General features: G+C 52.4%; 1 protein-coding gene across 1 annotated transcript in view; it reads left to right on the forward strand.

Annotated features, from left to right (window-relative positions):
• The window catches only part of LOC116947291 (atypical kinase COQ8B, mitochondrial-like), a 52315-nt gene continuing 40137 nt past the window's right edge, over nt 1-12178 (forward strand). Inside the window, exon 1 of the mRNA XM_076070506.1 lies at nt 1-499. The gene's annotated coding sequence lies outside the window, so the exon portion shown is untranslated. The remainder of the gene's footprint in view (nt 500-12178) is intronic.

Consider the following 12178-nt stretch of genomic DNA (forward strand, 5'->3'; position numbering starts at 1 on the left):
GGATGTGCAGGATGGAATGTGATGGAGGGCGTGAACGAAGGAGTGATACAAGTGATGGTAGAGTTTGATGGGAGAAGGTCGAAGTGATGGGAGGCAGTGATGTGAGAGAGGGAGAGAGTAATGGGAGGGAGTGATGGAGGGGGGATGAGAGTTATGGAATACATGGAGTGATGGGAAGGGAGGGAGTTTTGCGAGATATGAGAGTGATGGAAGAGAGTGCATTGAGTGATGGGAGAGTTTGGAGTGATGGAGTTCAGCTCGCTTTAAAGCCGGAGCCAGTAAATTACAGTCAGGGCTTTGGCGAGAGAGGGAGGGGAGGGAGAGTGACACAACACGGACAGACAGGAAGGGAGAGGGAGGAGAGAGAGAGGGTGGGGAGGCTTGTCCGCCTTTAAGAGCGCTAGTCCCCTCGCAGGGACTGCTGTGCAGCTTGGAGCGAGGAGCTGAGTGGGTAGTCCCCGTCTCAAGCCGGCGCCGTGACCCGGCAATCAAGGCGAACGTGAGTCCCAGTGCTCATATCCGTGTGCCGTCTGTTTCTCCTCTGTGTGTCTGCGCGTCCGTGTGTCTCTGTGCGTGCGCGAATATAATTCTTAACGCAGTGCAGACACACGCCTGCGCATGTGCACATATACTGCACACGCGCATTCACAATGCACGGGACGCGTGTATGCCAAGCTCTGTGCACGCAAGCCGGAGTATGCACACTACATATGCGTGCACATTGACACACGCACAGCTCATTAGTGCACAGCAGCGAAATTGCATCTAAGGCACTTACACACACGTGCACACGCACACACATACACACTCACCATGTGCACACGCACTTACACACTCGCCTGCACAAAGACAAAGTGGTCCGTATAGCCCAAACATACTGTTGGGGCAAGTGCTATCAGCGAGCCGCTTACACACTTGCATGCACACAAAGGCGTGTGCACACATATGTGCACACACACACACGTGCACACCGTGCAATGCACTCACAAACCATCGGTGTGCCATCACCACACCACCACACACACCGCGTGGGGAACACGCACACACGTTACTTTATTATTGCTGATGGGCTACATTTGTATTTGCACAACGTTACTAAAAGCACACGGACTCGGCAGAGTACGTGACGAGCCTCGAGATGGGATTGTGAGGAGGAGCTGTGGTGGAAGTGTAGCGGTTCGCGCTGCGCTGCGAACCCGGCTATCCGAGTTCGATTCCCGCTCACGGCCAACGCCTGTGACGATTAATAATCTGAACCGGTTCTGGGCCTCCCCGAGGTCGAATGAGTGGCCTGGTGCGGTGTGTAAACATCGTCACTGGGGAGACAAAGGCGGCCGGGCGTGGTGCTGGCCACCCACCCCCTCGTGTGCCGTGCCGGCCTTCATAGGTGCTCGCTAACAGCACTTGTCCCAAAAGTCTGTTAAGGCTACAGGGAGATCTCTGTCTTTGTAGTAAAGGTGTTTGTGGGTGTATCAGTTTGTTGTTTGTGGCTGGGATAAACATTGTACTGTTGTTGTCATTGCATTGTATTGCCTACTGTTGTGGTGGTTGTATTGCGTTGGCGGTTTTGTTGTTGTTGTTGTAGTAGTAGTGGTTGTTATTGGTGGTTGCTGTAGTGGTTGTTGCAACGATGCATGCATTGGTTGTTGTATCTGTTGTAATCACTGTGGTTATTGGCTGCTGTTTACGATTTTAATGATACCGATTACGATTGTGACGCCATCCCTCTCCCCCTCCATCCCCTCCTCCCCCCTCCTCCTCCACCCCCCTCCTCCCCACTCACCCCTCCCCTCACCCACCCGGCCGCCTTTGTCTCTGTTCGCTTTCAATTGATGCAGTGGAGATTGTTTACGTGACCTGGGTTGAGACGCGAACTTGGGTGTGGTGGTCATTGGGGGTGTGTGGGGGGTGGGTGGATGGTGGGGAGGGGGGTGAATGGGTGGTGGGGGTGGGTGGGTGGTGGGGGTGTGGATGGTGGGGGTGGATGGTGGGGGTGAGTTGGTGGTGGGGGGTGAGTTGGTGGTGGGGGTGTGGATGGTGGGTGGTGGGAGTGGGTGGTGGGGGTGGGTGGTGGGAGTGGGTGGTGGGGGTGAGTGGGTGGTGGGGGTGGGTGGGTGGTGGGGGTGGGTGGTGGGGGTGAGTGGGTGGTGGCTGTGGGTGGGTGGTGGGGGTGTGGATGGTGGGTGTGGGTGGGTGGTGGTGAGTTGGTGGTGGGGGTGAGTGGGTGGTGGGGGTGAGTTGGTAGTGGGGGTGGGTGGTGGGGGTTAGTTGGTGGTGGCTGTGGGTGGGTGGTGGGGGTGTGGATGGTGGGGGTGGGTGGGTGGTGGTGAGTTGGTGGTGGGGGTGAGTGGGTGGTGGGGGTGAGTTGGTAGTGGGGGTGGGTGGGTGGTGGGGGTCAGTGGCGGTGGGGGTGAGCGGGTGGTGGCTGTGCGGCTGTGGTTGTTGATCTTTTGAATCGGTGGTTGTCATTGTCTTGTTCAAGAGAGGATCTGGAGATACGATTGTGGGATAACGGAGAGAGGCGACAGAGAGAGCGAGAAGGGAGATGGGGCGATGATGCGTTCACACTGCGCTACGAGCCGGACGGAGTGCGTTTCGTGTTCCCAGCCACGGCTCACGTCAGTGGCCAGCGATGTTTGAACGGCTCCTGTCGACCACTAACTCCCTGCTCACCTCCATCCCTCGTCGCCAATCCGCACTAATTGACCAGCGCGGTGAAGTATGGTTAGAAGAAGGAAAAAAAACAACCCCCTTGAACCGACACGATGTGGGGAGGCCTTTATCCAGCGGTGGATTTGACGAAAGGGCTGACATTAAGACAATATAGAGGAGGGCGGGGGGGGGGGGGCTGGAGAGAGAAAAACAGAGGGGAGAGCTGGAGAGAGTAACAGAGAAAGTAGCAGAGAGAGAGTAACGGAGAGAGGGGAGAACTGGAAATTGTAACGGGAGTAACACAGAGGTATGATAGAGCTGGAGAGAGTAACAGAGAGAGAGATGTGATAGAGTAGCAGAGATTGTAACATAGAGGGAGAGAGTAACAGAGAGAGTAGCTACAGCGAGAGGGGAGAGATGGAGAGACTAACACAGAGAGAGGGGAGAGAGGGAGAGACTAACACAGAGAGAGGGGAGAGATGGAGATACTAACACAGAGAGAGGGGAGAGACGGAGAGGCTAACACAGAGAGAGGGGAGAGATGGAGAGACTAACACAGATAGAGAGGCGAGAGACGGAGATACTAACACAGAGAGAGGGGATAGATGGAGAGACTAACACAGAGAGAGGGGAGAGAGGGAGAGACTAACACAGAGAGAGGGGAGAGACGGAGAGACTAACACAGAGAGAGGGGAGAGAGGGAGAGACTAACACAGAGAGAGGGGAGAGACGGAGAGGCTAACACAGAGAGAGGGGAGAGATGGAGAGACTAACACAGATAGAGAGGCGAGAGACGGAGATACTAACACAGAGAGAGGGGATAGATGGAGAAACTAACACAGAGAGAGGGGAGAGAGGGAGAGACTAACACAGAGAGAGGGGAGAGACGGAGAGACTAACACAGAGAGAGGGGAGAGACGGAGAGACTAACACAGAGAGAGGGGAGAGACCGAGAGACTAACACAGAGAGAGGGGAGAGATGGAGAGACTAACACAGAGAGAGGGAGAGACTAACACAGAGAGAGGGGAGAGACGGAGAGGCTAACACAGAGAGAGGGGAGAGACGGAGAGAGGAACACAGAAAGAGGGGAGAGATGGAGAGACTAACACAGAGAGAGGGGAGAGACGGAGAGGCTAACACAGAAAGAGGGGAGAGACGGAGAGAGGAACACAGAGAGAAGGGAGAGACGGAGAGAGGAACACAGAAAGAGGGGAGAGATGGAGAGACTAACACAGAGAGAGGGGAGAGATGGAGAGAGGAACACAGAGAGAGGGAGTGGGAAGGAGTGGGAAGGAGTTGGCAAATGCTTGCGGTCGAGAAAGTTGTTTACGAGACCGGGCGGAGGGGGAGGGTGATCTGGTCGAACAGGGAGGGGAGGGATGAGGAGGAAAAAAAAGGAGGGAGACCTGGAGAGGGGCGGGGGGGAGCGCAGGGAGAGAAGAGAGGAGAATAGAGGGGGAGACGTCGGCTGGAGGGGATGGGAGATGGGAGGTCTGGGAGCAGACAGGGGGGTAGGGCAGTGGGGGAGGGGTGGAGATCGCAAGAGGGTGGAGAAGAGACGCGGGACGGAGAGGAGTAGAGAGAATGCGGGAGATCTGGGTCAGGAGGAAAGAATGGGATGTCGGAGTCGTCGTGATGGGTGGGGAGTGGATATCTGAGGTGTGACGGAGGGAGGGAGATGTTGAGTGAGCGGAGAGGAGACGTGGGGTGGAGCAGAGCGGTTGGGGGAGGCAGGAGGAAAGACCCCGGGCTCGGTGGGGAGGTGGGACGTTGGAAGCGAAGTTGAGACGTGGTCGAGTCGAGCGGGAGGGTAGGAAGTTTAACACGTCGGCTTTCGCGTTGTGGATTGTTGTGGATTTGCTCTCCAACACACAACCGGTGTTGCTGTACTAGTGACGAATTGCCACGTTCTGTTCACGTGACAAACCTTACTAATTGTCTGTGTCGGATGGTGGCAGGTTTAACGACACACTTATATTTTGATTTAAAGCCTTCGTGACTGCAGGGATTAATATTCTTGGTTCTTTCGGTAAAGTCACGTAGAAGGGAAACAATAAAATAATACAAATATAAAACAATAAAATTATCACGACGTTTCGACTGCAACACAAGCAATCATCATCAGGTGTGAAAAACACAGCAAGAAAATTTGAAAAAAGTGGCGGTTATTTTTAATGATCCATCCATCCATCCCAGAAGAATTCCCTCATCAAGACTCTGCACCATAGAGCCCAATGCATATCCGACCAGGAACACATAGCCAGTGAACTCAAGCACGTACACCAAGCTCTTAAGGCTAATGATTACTCCGACTACACAATCCGCAAAGCTATCACTCCAACCATGAAGAAAGACCCTCTTGAGGAGCCTTTCAAAACCATCACTTTACCCTACATTGCGGGGATCACAAAAAAAATCTCCAAAATCTTGAATAAACACAAGATCCAGGTGCGATTCAACACATTACACAAAATCCGTGATCTGGTTCCGTCTGCAAAAAATGTGATTCCGGACATACAGTACCCTGGCGTCTACAAACTAAGTTGCCTCTGTGGTAGTAGTTACATTGGAGAAACCAAATGACATGTCTCGGACCACATTCGTGAACACAAAGCAGACCTAATACACGGTAGGACCAACACTTCGGCCGTGGCAGATCACTGTTATAATTCAGTAGGCTCACATGACATTGACTTCTCCAAGACAGAGGTTCTTTGCAAGCCATTTGGCTACCATGAGAGATTCGTTCATGAGGCTATCCACATATACAAACACAGAGACAATTTCAACCGAGAAGATGGATTCTGGCTTAGCAATCATTTCAGGTCCAAATTGATTGTTCACGCTTACGATGGCTTACAGACCGCATCCTTAATTTTCATCTCCCCCCTCCTCTTTTCCGAACATAGATGGACTTGTCCATCTGAACAAACTGTCAAATCGCTCTCCGTGGTGCTAACGTTAAAAAAACGCCACTTTTTTCAAATTTTCTTGCTGTGGTTTTCACACCTGATGATGATTGCTTGTGTTGCAGTCGAAACGTCGTGAGAATTTAATTGTTTATATTTTTATTATTTTATTGTTTCCCTTCTACGTGACTTTACCGAAAGAACCAAGAATATGACGCACTTATATTTACACAATCTAACACAAAACAATACGCGTTTTATGGAGGGCAGAAGACAGCGATATGAGACGATTCCAGATAACTTAACAGGTTCCGTGTCAACTACAGTGCGGCCTTTATATGAAATGTATAGAAACGGGCAACGTTTCGGGCTATGTCCCTTCATTGCACACACATAGAGGGGCCAGAGAGATGATGTCGTGGAAAATAGTTAGGCACGGAGGACGCAACGGCCCTGCCATCGTCAACAGCAGCAGCAACAACAGCACCATAATTAACGGAATCAGAATATGCATTTATACTGGAGGAATCCGATGACCTGTGAAGCTATTTTTTACAGAAGTCCTCATCATCATCATCATCAGTAGAACTCCTATCACCCATCGTCATCAGGAGCAGAAACATCAGACCGCATCATCAGCTCATGGGTCATCGTGAGCTGTCTCCGTTGAGTGGCGAGTGTTTCACCATACTTCAACCACGCTGCTCGGCAGCGTGCTGGCGCAGGTGATGTAACACAAATGACGCGTGGTGTAATTAAAGAGTACAGAGCGCGTGTCGTGCGTTCCTATGGCCCGTAATGATATTAATAAACTAGAAGCCAGCCCGTTCCTGCGCCCGAGGCGACGTGCAGCCGGCCACGGATCCAACTACCACCTCGCCAAACGTCAGTCACTCGTTACTCATCAGAGAATTGATGATGATGATGATGAGTGGTTGAGCTGCTGCTGTTCCTGCTGCGATTGTTGACGATGCTGGAGTCGCTGATGATGAAGACGCTGTTGCTGATGATGCCGATCTTTGTTGTGGGTGCTGATAATGATATCAGGTGGTGCTGTTGATGATTGATGGTCTTTGTTGTGGGTGCTGATAATGATATCAGGTGGTGCTGTTGATGACTGATGGTCTTTGTTGGAGGTGCTGACAATGATATCGGTGCCGCTGTTGATGATGATGCTGCTGACGTGTGTATGTATGTTGAACTTCTTTCACACCATACCTAACCAACCGTGCTAATCGGATGTGCGGACGATAACAATTTGAAGTGATTATCACGGCAATGCTGCTGATCAAGATGCAACTGCTGCTGCTGCTGATGATGGTGATCAGAATGAGAGTCTTGATTTAGGCTGCAGGCTGAGTCCGATGAGCTGCGATTAAACGGGGTTCTCGCGTCTAGCGAGTCCACGTGGTCTCGGCCCAGTCACCAACAAAACACTCAGAATCATCAGAATCTTGATTTTGACGGCAGGAGGAATCCGATGAGCTATGAAGCTCTTTTTTTCCACAGATGTCCAGCGTGGGCGGGTCAGCGAGTTGCAACAGCAAAGAGAACAAATTAACGACAGGAGTGCAAAATCGAGGAAGTTATGAGCAATTCACTATTGTTAATTAACTAAACATGAACGACAAACACATTTAAAAATGCATTATGCTTTATTATGCGGCTCGTTAAGACGACGGTGGTGGTGGTGGTGGTGGAGGAGGAACTTCCGTTATTGGAGCGTAGTAAGGACTGGAACTCGTCATGTGACCATTCAGGAGCCAGACCAAGCTGACTTCAATCCTGACCTAAAGCTTTCGTGACTGCAGGGATTCATATTCTTTGGGTCTATCGGTAAAGCCATGCAGATAGGTTAAAAGAAAATAAGAAAACATAATTTTAAAAAGCTACGACGTTTCGATCGCAACACAAGTGTTCGTCATCATGATGACGAACGCTTGTGTATTTCTTTATGTTTTGTTATTTTCTTTGAACCTATCTACGTGACTTTACCAAAAGACCAAGACCAAGCTGACTTCGTTACTAGACAAAGGATCTGGTGGCGATGCTGCTGCTTACTGTGTTGGCAGTGGTGCACAATCAATAACACAGAGCTGTCAACCCACACTGTTTACCCCGTATTCTTGTACAGGGAAATAGATTTTTCAAGTCCATACGGCGTGCAGCCGTTTCGATACGGGCAAAAACAAAAATGTGGTGTCTATCTGTTTGTATTTCTCCCTTGTGATGGGACTTTGTAGGATGAAAGTTGAGATTTATAAGGGGCACGGGGTGACCAATAAGGTCAGAATTGGTCTGTAATAAGGTAGGGCACTGATCTCCTACAGAGTCCCATCACAAGGGAGAAACACAAACAATTAGACAAAAAAAACATATTTATTTCTTTTTGCCCGTATTGAAACGGATGTACGCCGTATGAACCTGAAAACTCAATTTCGCTGTACAAAGAATACGGCGGTCAAACGGTACGGGTTGACAGCGACGCCATCGATACAATCACGTTCCAAATGAGTCCTCGAGATCGTTTGTGGTCACGTGACGAGAACGTGGAACGTTCAACCGGCCATGCTCGCACCCCATTGGCTCGGCGCTTGGGGCCCGCGTGGCAGCGGCCTGTCCGGCGAGGTTTTGCCTGACGGACGACGCCGGCACGTGGTCGGCACGTGTTTGATTTTTAACGGCTCGATCGGTGGGGGGGGGGGCTCGGTGCAAAGGGCGAGGCCGATGTGCCCTGCAGGTTGCCCTTGCAGTGAGCTGCAGGTTTCGAATGTGGTTGTTGTTGTTGCTACTGTTGTGCTTCGGCCGGAACGCGCGGCTGCTGCTAGCTTTGAGCCAACCGAGCCGGGTTCGATTCGCGGCCCCACGGCTAAAATATTCGTGGCGATTTGATGACGAGCCGTGTGTAGAATGAACACGCGCGCGTGTGTAGCGGTTAGCGCTACGCTGCGCTGTGAACCCGGCCACCCAAGTTCGATTCCCCGCTCACGGCCAAACACCAGAGACGATTGTCTGCACCGGTTCTGGGCCTCCCCTATGTCGACTCAGCCTCAATTGATGGCCTGGTGCGATGTGTAAACATCGTCACTGGGGAGACAAAGGCGGCCGGGCGTGGTGCTGGCTACCCCCCCCCTTCGTTTGCCGTGCCGACCTTCAAAAAGCGCTCGCTAACAGCACTTGCCCCAACAGTCTGCTAAGGCTACACGGGGCATCTTTGTGTCACTTAAACGTTCATTATCAGTAGCCGTGTTTACTCAATGACGTCACTCTCCTGACCCTAACCCTACCTCCTGAACCCAAACTTTAGAGCTGATGGTAGCAACAGCTGCCAGTGTGTCCGTGCGCATGTGCCTGGGTGTGTCAGTGTGTGTGTGTGTGACCAGCAACTGTGTTGACGGAACTTGCTCCAACAGTCTTGGTGGGCTATACTGGCGTATCTTTGCCTTTGTATTTATTTGTTCGCGTGGACGATCCGTATGTTATCGCATGTTGGTGTGTGTGCGTGCGTCTTTGTGTGTGCGTGGGGAACGTGTGTATAAACATGCTTTTGTTCGGCCGGATCGAGGGGGCTAAACCGGCGTGCCACGGGCTAGAGAAGAGATGGAGTGATGTGGTACAGGAGGACTTGGAGCTGAGTGGACTTGCCGATGACTGGTACCAGCGGTGTCAAGATCGGCCTCTGTGGAGGAGGCTCGTGAAGGACGCTACTGGGCAGTTGGAGGCAGTCGCCCTCCAACAACGGAGGGCGGAGGAGCGACGCTCACAACAACGAGCAGAGCGCCGGGTGGCTAAAGCACAGCAGATTGGCACAATAGGGGACACAGGTGGTGCATCAGCCAGTCATCTCAGTCATCTTAGTAAGTAGACCCGTGGCACTTGGGTCTGCCCCGTGACCTCCTGCCAGCGGGCGTTCGACACTTCACGTGGCCTCAATGTGCACATGGCCTGGCACAAGCGTCGTGGTGACGTCACCGCCACTTAGTGGCGAATGGCGGTTGTTGTTGTGTGGGGAACGTGTGTATGAACACGCGCGCGTGTGTGGATACAGAGCGGTGGTGTCGCGATTAGCGCGCTGCGCTACGAACCTGGCTACCCGGGTTCGATTCTCGCTCACGGCCGACACCGGTGACGATTATCTGAACCGGTTCTGGGCCTCCCCTAGGTCGACTCAGCCTCAAATGAGTACCCGGTGCGGTGTGTAAACATTGCCACTAGGGAGACAAAGGCGGCCGGGCCGTGGTGTTGGCCACCCACCCCCGCGTGTGCCGTGCCGGACTTCATAGGTGCTCGCTAACAGCACTTGCCCCAACAGTCTGTTAAGGCTATACGAGGGATCTTTGTGTGTGTGTGCTCAGCACTTGGCCCAACGGTCTGGAGAAGGCTACACGGGGGAATATTTGTCTCGTGTGTGAATGCGTACGTGAGTGTATATTCGATAGTGTTTGAATGGATGTGTATTTGCGAGCGAGTGAGTGCACGTACGCGCGCGTGTGTGCATTCGTGCAGGGAGCGGTGGCGCAGCGGTGAGCGCGCCGCGTGTATGTAATATTTTGGGACTTCTTTCGCACCGTACGTAACCAACCGTGCTACGAACCTGGCGACTCGGGTGCGATTTCCGCTCACGGCCACCATTTTCATATCTCGGCAACACCGGTGACAATAAGCTGAAGCAGTCCTACAGGGCCTCCTCTAGGTCAACTTAGCCTCAAATGAGTACCTGGTGCGGTGCGTAAAAACATCGCCAGTAGGGAGACAAAGGCGGTCGGGCGTGATGCTGCCCACACCACCCCCTTGTGTGCCGTGCCAGCCTCAATAGGTGCTCGATAACAACACTTGCCCCAACAGTCTACGAATGCTATACGGGGGATGTGTGTTTATGTATGTAAATTAAAATGCACGTGCGTATTAATGTCTGTGGGTGTGTTTTTGAGAGTACGTGAGTGCACTACGTGTATATTAATTCCTGCAAGTGTACGTGTAGATATATAATTGAGAATGCACACGCACCCGTACACGTGTTCATATCTCACCACCACCCACCCACCAACTCAACACCACTCACCCACCATCGCCACCACCGACACACCACCACCCACCACGACTCACCATTACCCACCACCACCCACCCACCCACCACCACTCACCACCACCCACCCACCACGACTGACCACCACTCACCACCCACTCACCACCATCTACCCACCACCACTCACCACCACTCACCACCACTACCACCCAGAACCACCCAGCACGACTGACAGCATCTCAGCCGGAACGCGCGGCTTGGCCCAGCATTGAGACATCGGCAACGGTCGCACTCGACTCGTTGTTGACTCGCGCAGTCGGGCGATACATAAATAAATAATGAAGACCGTTAAAGGCGCAGCCCTGCAATAGCTTGCTTAGGCCAACTGCAAACAGAAGAGACTTCTCCTCACTGGAGCGAACTCTAGTGTTGTATTTGGCCTACTCTTCCACGTTAACTTCTTACTTATGATAGCGGCAGCAATATCTGTGAAAACTTCTGGACGTCTGTGAAAAAAGAGCTTCATAGCTCATCGGATTCCTCCAGTATAAATAAATATTCTGATTTTGATGTTCAGGCTTTGAATGTCAAAGTCTGGATTTCCATAACGAGAGGGCTTCAGAGTTCGTGTAGCTTCCCTCCGTTTAGACTAAAATTAGAGCTTATGTGGACATCTTACAATGCACCACCACCACCACACAACATGATCATCAGCAGCAGTAGCATCAGCAGTCAGCATGCCTCGCGGGTCAACTCCGTAAAAACATCGCAATGGTCGAGATGGGGTGGGGGGGGGGGACGAGAGGCGACGGTGATTCATTGGGGGTCCTCATGACCACGTTGGAAAAAATATAAAAATAAACCACTCTCTCGCTTTGTATTATTTACCACACAGCAATGACCAATATCTCCCCCCCCATAGCATTAACAGACTTTGTGGGGCAAGTGCTGTTAGCGAGTTATACCTATAAAGGCCGGCACGGCACACGAAGGAGGTGGCCAGCACCACACCCGGCCGCCTTTGTCTCTCCAGTGGCGATGTTTACTACACACCGCACCCGGTACTCGTTTGAGGCTCAGTGGACGCGTGGGGGTTTAACCCCAGCTGGAAACGACTCCGGAATGAACAGTGACCCGTGACCCCTGCTGCTGCTGCTACTTACTGCTCCTTCTGCTGCTGCTGCTGCTATTACCACTGCTGCTTCTACTGCTGCTGATGCTTCTACTGCTGCTGATGCTTCTACTGCTGCTGCTTCTATTGCCGCTGATGCTACTACTGCTGCTGCTGCTGCTACTACTGCTGACGTTGCTGCTGCTACTCCTACTGCTGGCTGCTGTAAACTGCTGCTGCTGCTGTGAGCTGTGAGCGTGCCTATTCGTTTCGCAACCAAGCCCCGACCGCAACCGGCGATTCGGCGTCTTCCGGGCCCGCGTTGGTGGAGGGCGCGAAAGGCCACAGAGGGCCTCGCAGAGGATCGGTGCCGGAGGCATCGCTGGCCCCCTGCGAGCTTTCCCCGAGAGCCGGCAACACGGTGGCGTCGTCTCGACGTCTTTCGTCGAGCGGCGATGCATGGAGCGTTCATTTGTGAC

Source organism: Petromyzon marinus, chromosome 29, assembly GCF_048934315.1.
Source record: "Petromyzon marinus isolate PM22_M1 ecotype Great Lakes invasive population chromosome 29, UKy_Petmar_22M1.pri1.0, whole genome shotgun sequence".
Classification (NCBI taxonomy): Eukaryota; Metazoa; Chordata; class Hyperoartia; order Petromyzontiformes; family Petromyzontidae; genus Petromyzon; species Petromyzon marinus.